The sequence below is a fragment of the Accipiter gentilis genome, chromosome 9 (genome assembly GCF_929443795.1).
Source record: "Accipiter gentilis chromosome 9, bAccGen1.1, whole genome shotgun sequence".
NCBI lineage: Eukaryota > Metazoa > Chordata > Aves > Accipitriformes > Accipitridae > Astur > Astur gentilis.
Genome location: NC_064888.1, coordinates 11,220,223 through 11,233,379, shown reverse-complemented (window position 1 = coordinate 11,233,379; position 13,157 = coordinate 11,220,223).

The window sequence follows — 13,157 nt, the reverse complement described above, 5'->3', positions numbered from 1 at the left end:
GACTTGATCCTTGTCTCAGGGAGTCCCCAGCTGTTGGTGCTAGGTCTTACCATGGCTTACCCACAGACCCAAAAGATCAGATTTAATTGCTTGCTGTGTAAATGAGTTATTCCTCCCTGGGTTACGTCTCTGGGACCGGCAGGATGACGGGGTGCACCGAGCAGGGGGCACGCACAGCCCAGCACTGCAGCTGCTCCCCTGCCCACAGCCCCCACCCGAGGGTGGGAAAGAGGAAGGTGTTCCCCATCTCATCTCCTACTGCAGACGAACTGCCGCCTTTACACCATTTTAATGCTCTCCAGGCTGGGTTACCTTTTCCAGTGTCCCTTCCCCTGCTCTCGTGTTGCCGGTTTCAGCATCTCGGATGCCAAATGTTCTGTGGAAGGAAAGCAACACGTCTGGTCCACTGCTGCTTGTGCACTGGCTTGTGGAAATATTTAATTTTATCTTGTCTGGTGGTAGGGGCCTTGCTTGCCATAGCCAGGTTAATCTGAAATGAAAATCTTTCGGAGTTACCTAAATGCCTCAGTGCTGCTTCTTTGTTCAACAAAGCCTTAACCCCCCCCACACACACACATTCATTGTTCTATGTGCTTATCCGTTATAAATGTTGTCCCTTAGTAATTCTCCAGGACAAAAATCAGTTGTGCCTAGGTAATTTACTCTACTGAAGTTTTTGGTGAGAACTATTAGGAGTATGTGAAATGAGTACAGAAAGACATGGTGGTCCAAGCTGCTCGTTCCCTTGGCATCCCTATTGGGCCCAGGCTGTCTACCTCTCAGCAGATGTCTTCCTCTGCATGCTCATACAGCATAAAATCAAGCAGGACTTGGGTCTAAAGTACCTTTATTAGTGCTAAATTGGATCATTTAAACTGTTAGCTTGACATACTTAATTTGGCATTTGTGTTTTCCTAAGAGCACGGGTTTGGTTTAATTTGTTTCATTTCATCCTGTACCCAGCTGCCTGTAATTTTACTATCAATTTTTATAGTTTTGTGGTGACTTAGATAAATATTGCTAAATTATGGAGATTTTATAAAAGCCTAACAGGTAATGCCATTAACCTCAGCCAGTCAAAAATAATCCTATTAATTTCCAGTCAAATTGCCATGTGATGAATGTGCAGTCAAACTCACAAAAATTAACCATTTCACTGCAGATGAGTAAATCATGTACTGATTTTTATTTATTTTTTTATCCATTGCTGTAACAGCATGTCACCACAAATCTGTCAACAGCCAGCGGCTAGTGATACAAGTATATTCTGGTCTGAGGCCACTGGTGGTTTTTGACACCAGCAACTACCTGCATAAATACACAGTCACGTTTGCACTGCTTCCCTCTGGCCATAGGAATGGCTTCACCAAAGGCAAATGAAATAAGAATTGAATTTTTTCTCCTGTTTTATTTGCCTCAATGGACAATTGGTTTTCTACACTTTGCATCATTTCTGTTCTGAAAAATACAAGACTTAGACTGATCAAACTATATCTGCTCTTCTCAAGACTCTAGTAAAGCTATTGGACTAGGAAATTGAATCAGTACAAAGAATTTCCATATGGAGATTTCTATTAATAGCTTTGTATTTTTATTAAAGTGGGATTACGCTTAAAGCCTCAGAAATATTGATGAGCTGAAGAGCTGAAAGAGAATTTGGTTGGCTGGCAATTTCTGCTTTCTAGGGGTTTTCTAGGGGCTTGCTTCATTCTCTCTCTGGCTGAGTTCTGGCTGATTAATCCTGGTTCATGGGAGCTGCACTGTACGATGGCTGGATCCAGCTGGCGCCTGTCAGAGCCTCTGAATGATACAGTCCCATGCAAATTTGGCAAGTTTTGTTTCTTTAAGGCTCTCTTAGGGCTTAACATTTCTTAGCATAATTGGGAAGAATCACAGCTGATATTCATAATGGAGCATTTGTCACTCCAAGCCCCCAAATCCCTGGATGATAGCTCAATGCATCAAGTGACCTTCATCTACGGATGAAAAATGTGAAATAATTAGCCTGAAGAGAGGTATGGCCGAAAAAAGTTCCAAATGCTCTAAATTTCCAACCAGGGCAACTAGTGCCTCTTTTTACCAGGAGCCCCAAGCTGGGTAGTTCCCAATGTGAAAAGTCTGTGCAAAGCTCTCAGATCTAGGTCTGGACCTCAGTGTGGGCTTCTCACATTCCCCCCCACCCCACCCCCCCCCAGTGAACTCTTCTCTCCTCCTTACCCAGGACATGCTCCCACACAAGCAGCTGATACGGAAGGGGTGAAAAGCTGTGATTTCAGGCAGCTGTTCCTGCTCTCCTCAGCTTTTTTTCACTCTGTTCCTAGCAATAAGCAGCTCAGCCCTGAGTTTTATCAGGACTCTCTACATCTCCAGCATCTCTGAAGAAACAAAGGAATGGGGGGGAAATAACTGGCAAAATAAATTTATTGGGGAAGGGAACAAGGGAATTGCCAGCAAGAAAATAAATGTACAAGGGAGGAGATGGAGGAAGAAGAATGAAAGCAGGAAATAGGATAAAAACAGACATAAAGAATAAAGAAAAAAGAAGAGGGGAAAAAACCACACAAAAGCAGAAATGGGAACACATGCTGAGGAGGGGGATGAGACATGCAGGTATTTTTTCTTACACTACTAAGGGACTTAAGCAGAGAAAAAAACCATGGGAAATACTGACTCAGGACTCTCTCCTCCCCTAAGCTGTTTATGACACTGATTATCATTGATCAGATTGTTTCTTACAATCTTTTCCAGCAAGAATATATTTTTCTTTTGTCTCTATTATACCTCTATCTTACGTGTCTTCTATTATTATTCTTGTGGTAAGCACTGTTAGTTGAAGACACTGCTATGTTTTCCTTACAAATGTGATTTTTGTCTCCTTCTGATTCCTATTAAAATGCCAAAGTGTAGCTACTATTACTAGTGGAGAAATGTGGCACTTGGTTAACTGCTAGCAGTAAAGCAGCGAAATCTGCTTGAGAGTTGTGCATGCAGAGTGAACACACAGGGCCTCTAAAATATCTCCCTAGGATGGGAGTTAGAAGGAATAAAGCATAGTTTCAATATATTTAAGTAGACAAGGATAGCATAGTACTTTCAAGGTACAATACTATCCATTTAAAGTATACCAACCAGCCTGTTAAATAAATCCTTTCTTTTAGTACACAGAGCTAAATGTACAAAACTCCGCAAACCCCCTTCTCTTTTCACAGCCTATAAATCACGTGCAATATCTCTGCATTATATAGCCTCCATCATGGCCACAATCATGTTACTGGAGCCTAGCCTCAGCGTAATCATTATCCAGCATCCGTCTTATCTTTCACTGTGCTGGAAAACCTCCACACACTTAAATTCAGAAATTATTTTATCCATAGAGAAATGAGTAGCTCCAAGAAATGTCACTGTTCCCAGCCATTCTTCTTGAATTTAACCTACACAGTTCTTCCTTTTCTGGGGCCTATAAAATACTCGTTTTCCTTACAGCAGATCCGAGTCAAAAATAAATCTAAATGCGCTTTGTCGGTTCAGCTGGGAAAACCCTGGCACTCAGGGTAAGCTATACATACTCGCTGAGGTCACCTTGTGTCTCCATCCTTTCCTGATTAATTTTGGAGATGTCGGAGCGCGATGGCTGAGCCTGCACCCTCACCTGCTGGGCTGGTGTGTCTGACTGCTGAGGCAGAGACATCTCCCGGGCTGCCCAGCGGCGGCAAGACCTGCCGAGAGCATCCCCTCCGTGCGCTTTCCTGAAGGTTTGTCCTCAGCCTGTGTGACTCCAGGCAGCTGGCCATATGGGAATCCACATTCCCATCCAACAATGCGGTCCAATGTTGCCTGTCTCTCACTGAATTTATCTCCCTGTTGCCCAGATTTCCAAACAGCTGCTTTCACTCTCTAATTCTGCATGGTGGCCCTAAACGGAGTTGCCAGTTTTCTTTCCTCTTTTCCTCCAGAGACCATGCCTTCTTTCCAAAATCTCTATTTGGTTTGGGGGATATATTTCCACTTGGGGTTACCTACATTTTGCTATTTCTGTAGATATATTCATGGCATATCACAAATGAAAGAATGAAGTATATGTTAAATCTGTTACTGTCTTATCTGGACTCTAGAGATTTCTATTCTGTTGAACCCTTGCCAGAAATTACAAGGTATATAAATAAGGCTGCATCAGGAACCGATGGACCTCTAAAACTGAGAAATAGATTTGTTCATAACATGCAAAAGTGGTGGGGAGGGGACACAGGCAGGTTCTTAAGGTGCTAAGCTGTCAACTGACAAAAATCCCCATCATTTCATTGCCTTCTGATCTGCATAGAAGTTCAACATCTTACCTTTGGATTTATTTCAAGAATGATGTAAGCATTTTGATTTACTTATTTTTCTGCTTCAGTTAATTTAACCTTTATAAAGCTTTTGGCTATTGCCAACTTCCTAGTTTTATACATAGAATATGTGTACTTTACTCCTCACATATTTATAAGTATTTTGAAAATCACATTCTCACAACGAGAGAATAAAAATCTGTCTGTTATCTGTCTAATGCTATAGGAACTGTCGGTGGCTTAATTAAATGTTAGGGCTCCTGATAAAACTGTGGAAAAGTGTAAGGGCCTGACTTCTTGTAGAAGCTCTCAGCAAACGAGAGACTCAAAAGCAGTGCGCAGCATCAGGAAGGGATAGCATAACACTGTCTCTCACTAGAGCTTCAACCAAGCTCATTTATTGCCTACTTTATGTACTGATGGTTTTGCTTTTGCTATAGCTTTCAGGGCCCCTGCCTGACTTCAGGCTTCCCAATGCTCCAAGCCCCAAGCAAACCTCCAGGCATACGTGCCTAATCTAAAAAGACAAGGTTGGGAAGAATTGCTGTTACACCCGAGTTGGAAATACAAAGCAAGGGAAAGTAAATCTGTTGTTTAAGGTATTATTTGGCTCTTAGTTTTACCTGAGGTGATATATGAAGTCTAGGGCAGAGAAGGGAGATGAACCTTAACCTTCCATTCAAGTGCATTTAACCATAAAACTGTCATTTGTCATAGCATGCATGATGAATGCACAAATACAACCGCTTTCCACATTGCTCCTCATGGAGGATTTTACAGTCATGACACTGTACAGGGATCAACTGGCTTGATTTAGTTCCCTACATCTGCCGTACAGCCTCCTCAACACCGTGAGGAACCAGCCCTCAAGGCTGACATGCCCCTTCTGAGACATCGTAAAAATGCACATATTTGTGTTTGGAAAGCTTTGTGGTGGGAGGATGCCAGGGCCAGTGAGATAGATAAAGATTTTTAAACCGCTTTCTGAAAGTTGCTTCTGGGAAGTCTTTCTCTGCAGTATTCAAAAGCTCTCTTAAGAAATTATACAATCAACATTGGCTGAAATTAAGAAATTAAATTAAAGCATATGCAATATTAAAAAAGCAAAAGCCCAAAACAAAACAGTTGCCTAAAGAGGGAGTTGTGCCTCTAAGCTTTGTGTGTTTCAGATGATAGACTGAATACAACTCATACCAAATGTCTCAAAATAGTTGGAGCCTCAAGGGATCCGTAGATTTTAGTGAGTAACTGTCATATTATTCTTGAAACCTACATCCTTCTTGCCTTTATCCCAACACTAACGTGATGTTCTGAGCTTCCCGGACCCAATAAAAAAAATTCCACCGACTTCAGTGGGCCCAATGGCTGAGTTCCTGATGCATATCCTCGTTTGTTTTACATGTCCACTATTCAGCTGGAGGGTGCTTCACAGTGGGCTCCTTCCAGGATCCTGCCCGTCCCGTGCAATTGAGCCCATGCAGCATCCCTCCTCACTGCTGACTGCGCTTGTTCTGAAACGAGGAGGGGGCTGTGCCACCCATCCTGCGCCAGAGCCAGCTGTCCTCAGGGGCTGGGGCATGGGGAGCTGGGGAGACCTGATGGCTGAGGAGCACTGCCAGAAGAGAGCAGCTGTAGAGGAATCAGATCTTGAGTTAGCAGCTCTGTTAAGTGTTTGCTTTACCCCATAAATAGACACAGTTACCCAAAGGGTCACTGGCAATCGCTGTCCTTATGACTGTGAATGATGTGATGAGATATATGCAATGCTAATATTTTTGCAGCATTAAAAATAAGGATGGAAATCCACTTATTTTTTTTCCTTAAAAGCACAGAGTGCTGGGTTAAATTAAAGCATAGTTTTTTCCTCAAAACCAGGAGTGCTGGGTTAAATTATTAAAACTTCCAAGAAACTGTAATTTAAGGAGCGAACATCCAGTCTACTCTTCACTTGAGATTGGTACCACGCGGGCATTTTAGATTTAATTGTGCTGGTCCATTTAGTTCTAGTGACCTATTTCTTCTATGTTCAATGGCATTTGCTTTCAGATTCTATAGTTTAACACCTTACTACTTCACATTATGCAGTATTCAAAGCTTTTTACATTATCTTATTGTAGCTTCAAAAAAGGCAAATTATTCAGTACGTCAAAGGAAATAGCTTCCATCCACTGCAGCCTTGGCTGAAAGCAAAGGTTTGTAATCTGTCCTCAACATTATTAAAAAACATAAGACATCAGCCTTCATGTAACTCAAATATATTTCCTTACATGGTGACGTACCATGTCCAATACCAATAGAATGAACTTGATACGACTTTTTATTCAGGGCACTCAGCATACTGAATATTATTTAATTCTCCAATGCTGTGTGATTGAACACACTGATCATGGAAACAGAATACTTGCTCAGCCTTGCACAGCCTTGCACTGCTTTCCTTTGCTCTCTCTTGTTTGGGTTTTTTTTCCTTCCCTCCTCCGAGGGTTGAACACTGCCTTCCCATGACCAAGAAGAATTTAATTCTCGGCCCCGTCCTTGGGAGCCCCATTGCCCAGCCCTGCCTTGGCAATAGTTCAGCAGATGTCTCATCCTATGCAGCAGCCATCCCTCTCCCTGTATGAACCTGCTTACACACATATGTATGTATAGAAAAGTAAAAAAACCCTGCTAGTTTTAATCCATCTGAGATTTCTGGTTTGCACTGTCCCCAAGGGACTTCTGTGGTGGTAGCAGGAGGGCTCTTGTGTCACTGCTTAGTCTGGGGTCTCAGTGGCACCCGTGACTTGGTGACGTCCAAGTCTCTCCTGTTGGCTCTCAGGGGTGTATGACTTGCTACCATTAAGTTTTCGATATGAAGTACATAGGGCTAGAAATTTGAGACATCTGTGCCTAGAGACTTAGAACAGATATTCAAGAATTAGGAAAATGAAATGATTTTATGTAATTGGGGTAGAAGCTAATATTGAGGTTAACAAGGGAAATATAGTGTTTTCTGTTCAAGCACAAAGCTCTTATTTCTCAAACGAATCCAAGCTATTGGCTTTTCTGTAGAAAAATCTCCAACTGTGTACATCTGTTTCTAAGACAATATCTGTGCCTGATAGCATTGGTTTTAACAGTTACAGCTGGCCTAGAGGAACATGAGAAATGGAAAATTTATGGGGTATCAATGCCCATGTCTGCTTTGGGTGTTGTGATCAGAAAGTTGTTTTGTATTACAGGCGATAACATTTCTGCATTCTCTGTCACGTCTTCTACAGATTAAAGGAAAGATAACCTGTCCAATCATCATTATATGCTCAAAAGCGTAGATGAAAAAATCCATGCGTATCAGTTCTGTAAGTCTCAAGGAAATTTGCAGAGGAAACAAATGACCCACAGTGAAAATGGATAATACTTCATAAAATTGGTACCTGGGAGCCATGTGGCTAAACTAGCAGTAAAAATGACCCATTCTTTTCAACATGAAATTAGTTCTCTGCTGAAGTATAGAAAAGAGATTTTTAGGCTGTTTTACCACCTGCTCCTCATCCCTGGGATCTATGTATTCAGTTTTGAATTATGAGGGAAAGCGGGGGGAATCAGATGAATTTTAAATGGCATATATCAAGATCATAGTGGTTTGGTCTTTTCTTCCAGGCTATATATTTTTTTTTCAATCCCATTTTTGTGCGATAGCAAAATTTTAACTGCTTGCAAAGCCAGAAAATTTTTGGTTATTTCTCTTCCAATGTTTTATCACTGCTCCTCTGTCAAGCAACTCTTTTGCTAAAAAGTGAGCTATTTGATTTGCAGTGAGGCTAGCCAACAGATAATTTGACCACAGGTCAGATCAACTGTTGCAGTATCTTTTGTCTTATTTATGTTAATAACTTGTATGTTTGTGTACATATGTGCATATGACTGAATTTAATACTCCCCCAAAATGTCAATCTAACTCCCCTGTCATCAGACATGGTGTGCAGCAGTGGCATAATTTTGCTATTGCTCTTCAATTTGTGAAAAAAGAGTATGCTGGACACATTATAAGGCCATTTTAAAAATAGAAATAATTTTTTTTGGTGAGTTAAAAAAAGATAAATTGTCTTACCCTCATGGAAAGCCAGGAACCTAGCTGTGCAATTTGCCCTCAGAACTTCTATCAAATGTCTAAATACCTCACAGATTCATGCTTCTGTTAGCCTGCAGAGAGACAGTATAATTAGAAAGTACAAATAGCTTTCCTGTTAATAATCCTTACCTGTATTAGTAGCTCATCTTTAATTTAACCCTAGTAAAATTTTGCTTCTGTTTTACCATGTGGAAAAAAGCTGTCTTGGTCCTACAAAAGCAATACTGTGTTGACAACTAATTATACAATTCACTCCAGTTAGGTCAGGGAATTGCACACTTTTTAGTCACTGTGCACTAAGGGGATCAAAGTCTATTTGACAGTGCCCACGAGGAGACAAAAATAGGAAAGATCTGGAGTCAAAGCATTGCAAATGGGGTCCAATCTCTCCATACAGGGGAAAAAAATGCAGAGTTATGTGTACTGTGAGTATACTTTCCACTTTATAGATGAGAAATTAGATGTGCGGGTATAAGGAGAGGCTTTACTCTTTCTGGACCCAAGCATCTACTACTGAGTATAAAAATGAGGATAAAAATGGAGATGAAAAAGGCAACAGAAATCAATAGAAAACCCTGTTTCTCTGCATGTAACTAAATTAGATGACATCAAGTTATACAACTGATATTTTTAGACAATCTGGGAAAGTTGGATATAATTAATATCAGGAATCAATCAGTGGTAAACGCTACTGGTCTTTGGAGATAAAATTAGGTGCAGCTTCTTCAGAGAAATCTTTGGGAAAAAATTACTATTGAAAATTCTGCTGATTTTTTTTCTTCTGTAACTTTTTTCTGCTTATTACTATAGCTTACTTGGTCCATGTTCTTGACTAAAAGTTTATCTTTTCAATTTTCAACTCAAATTGTGTGTCAGGAGTAAATATCATTCTTCAGGACTTGTGAATAGAGATGTCTAATGAATCGGAAGAACAGAGTCTTTATATAGACTCAGTTTTAAATATGATATCACTGTGTGTTTTACCAGAAACTCATTTTTCTCACAGTAATGCTGTTTTTCATGTTGCTCATTAAAAACATCCTGATGGCTAAAAGTTACTCTCCCAATCAAGAGGTCAGGAAACTAAGAGAGCACGAATGAAGAGCTCCTGCCCTGAAGATGCCTCTGTAGGTACTAAAAATATAGCAGTCCTCTGGGGTATTTGTGACAAATATCTGCTTTTGAACCTTCTCATTGAAAGTTCTTGTGTAACTCCAAACTAAATGTTATTTAAAACTGAAAAAAAAAAAGTCTATTTTTAAGAGATGTTGTTTTGACTTTTCATCTTTCCATATCAAGAGAATGTCAACTGCATGACAGAAATGCAAGTCCAGGGTGGAGAAATATATAAAATTTATAGAAATGTCTTTTCTGGAGAATACTGTCTTTTGTGTTACTCTTTTTTTTGTTTTGTGAGAATTGTGATATAGACAAAGTGTTTAAGAGACTCCCTTTGCTAGTAATTATATACGGACTTTTATCTTTAAAAAGAGAAAAGCCTTAAAACCATCCAATTCTAAAATTCTATCTTTGAATGAGTTTAGAATTCTACCTATATCTTTGAATCTTTAAATAAATAATCTCAGTCTTCTCTCTTTTTACTTTTTTAATATATGTGAGACCTAAATATATATGCTATTCTTTCAGTCTCTGTAAAAAAATGTATGATATTTTTCGCACATATCTTAAAGCAAAATTATTATGGACACTGACCGTTGCACTGTTCCTCATATACATCTGGGTCTGAAATTATTGTTATTCAATTACTCTAGGGAGAGATGTTTTACTTGAAAAATGGCTAAATACCAGAATGTTAAACTATGTTCAAAAAGAATAAATTCTAGTCTGTTTGTTTAGACAGTTATGCTTCTGGATGGATTCTTGGCATGGGTAGGGCATTTACCAAGGTGTGAGTTATTGCCCAAGAAGTGTGGATTTTGATCTTGTAGTTCTGGATGTGCTCCAAATGTTAATGATGTGTTTGATCAGAGGAATGAGATATTACTTATAAGGGAGAGCTAAGTGTAGAGAAGTTTCAGGATTAATGAAATACACTCATCTATTTCATGGGTGTATAATTCCTGAATATCATCTGAGAGAAAAAATAAGTTTATACGATAAAACAAAGCGATTCGGATTTTCACAAATGTAGCAAAGGATTCTTTTACAGTGTTTTCACAAGCAGCTGGGTTTAGTCCTGGCACAGCCCTGGTTGCTGGTTTGCAAAGACCTTGTCCTTGTGGAGTTTGTTCCACGCTTCAACGTTTTTTGTGGATGGTTGTGGTCCCACACACCTTGTGGTTCTGCTGGGTTTCTCCTTTTCCAGAAGTTCCAGTGTGCACTTTTTCCCGTGTACTAGTACTGGCTACAGAAACAGAGCAATACGTGCAGTCGATGCCCTTGGTTTGACTCAGAGCTTCTCATCCACGCAAACAGCCTGTTCCAGCTTCCTCAGACTGACACGGGAGTTAGCTAAATAAGACCAAAGTCCCATAGGTCCATTTCAGGACCTGAATCAAATCTAATTTACTCTTTTATTGATCTATATTGGGTATAGTTATCTTTAAAAGTCAGTTCCCTATTTTGGCTATAAAAACCTCATCCTTCATAGTTTTTCCATCTTTGCTTCTGCTTCTTTATCACCATTTATCTTTATCAGTTTCTCTGGCATTATATCCAGAACAGTGCACAACAGAGGAACACATCTAGTCTGTGATGAAGGAGTGAATATGATCATGCAGGGATGCCTAAACACAGTAATTTACAAAAGAATTTGTTCACTCTCAGCATTTCTCCCTTTTAATGTAATATTTTTGATGATATTCTTTTACATATTTATCCTAGCCTTCAGAAACATAATAAGGTGAATGTTTTCTCTAATAAGGTGAATGTAACTTCTTTTTTTACATAATACAAAGTACAAGATCCATACTCTGTATATATATCTATCTGTCAGTGTAGTGCTTTTTTTGGTTCATTTGGAGTTTTTTGGTTGGTTTTTTTGTGGTTTTTTTTTTAACTGCAGATTATATTAAATATAAAAATATTCACCAGAATGAGAAGAATGAAAATGTTATAATTCTACAAGCAGGATGTCTGTTTGTTCTGCCCTGTTGCCATTAACATTACAGTGTGCTTTAAGTCCTAAAGAATGAGAACTGGAATTTCTAATTGTGATGAGACTTTCATAAAACACTAGGTAAATAGTGAATACTAAAGGAAAAAACAACTGAGAGACAATATTACATTGCACTTGAAGTCTTCTAAAGGGACAGGTTACTATTATTATTGGGCACATTGCTTAGTTATCATCATCTATCCAGCCACCTATTTTCTTTTTCTCAAATGAAAGAAGACTACCTTCTTCAAAATACGAAGAAAAGACTTCTAGGGGACCATGAATGTGTAAATGCAAAAGAGAGAAAAGACTCAGCATTTTGCATAGCATGGGTAACTATTCACAGACATGTTTTCTTGAATAAAAGAAATAATATGATCAGATGAATTCATTTGAGGATGGTTTTCACTGATCCTTCCAAGTGTTTTCATTAGGGCCTAAATTCAGATTCACACTATGTAACTATGCAAGAAATAAATTATATCCCCTTAAATCTTTGTGCAGACTACCTGGAGTAGGGTTCATTGCAGTTAGGGCACGCAGGGTGCGCAGATGTACTTTCAACGTACATGGGTAAAGAAAGGAAAGGGAATTTGGAGGAATATGGCAAAGTCGTGGTACTACTTAACTACCAACTCAGTATAACTGGGAGACTTTCTTATTCATAAAACATACAGGAAACTACTGAGCTGCTGTACGAAATCAGGACCAGGAAGGCAAAAGCAAGGGATTTGCACACTTTTGCTTTTGTGCATCTCTGTACTACTCTTGTCCTAATGCCCATTAAGTAATTTAAAAGCAGCTAAATGTAGCTTCTGTGCTGCTCTGTACTGAAGGCTGGGCCTCAGTCAGCTCTGGCTGATAATCAGGGTAGGTTAAAGCCCTTAAAAGAGCTGACAAGCTAGGGGGTTAATCTGCAGTTCTTGAAAGGAAAGTGTCCGGTACCAGTTCTGCAAAAGACCTGTTAGGAGTTCTCACTTTTGAATCTCTTTTCTATCTTTTTTCCTCAGGAGATTTTTTTTTTTTTTTTTTTTTTTTTTAATGGAGTGACATTTCCCCCAGTCTCTTTGGATCTTGCATTAGTCGTGAGCATGGTCTGCAGCAGAACTGGCAGTATGATCGCATTCCCTATTTTACCCAAACCATCCATTGAACAAATCTGCACCAAACTTGATAACATCAAGATAAAGAAACACAGTTTAGCAGAAACATATGTGTGATAATTTTAAATAGAAACCCAGGATGGTCAAATAGAATTAAAATTGAATTTTAGAGTATCCAGAAATTAGATGCCTGATTGTTTTACTATAAATAGATCTATCAGACTTTCCAACGTTCAGATTAAGCACCAGTGCTAATTGATAGCTGCATGCTGAAAGAATAAGAATTTATTGCAGCTCCTCAACTAGAGACATTAGCAGTCTTTAACAGAAACAGAAGAAGTTTTCTTTTTAAGGCCATGATTGTGAAGGAAGGTGGTGTACGTCTAGTACAGAGGGACCAGTCCTGTGTGGGGCTGACAGTAAGCCGAGACAAAGGTCCAAGCAAGAAGCTCAAGGACAGGTTGGGCTGGATTCTCAGGGATTAAGACTAAGGCAGAAGCAGG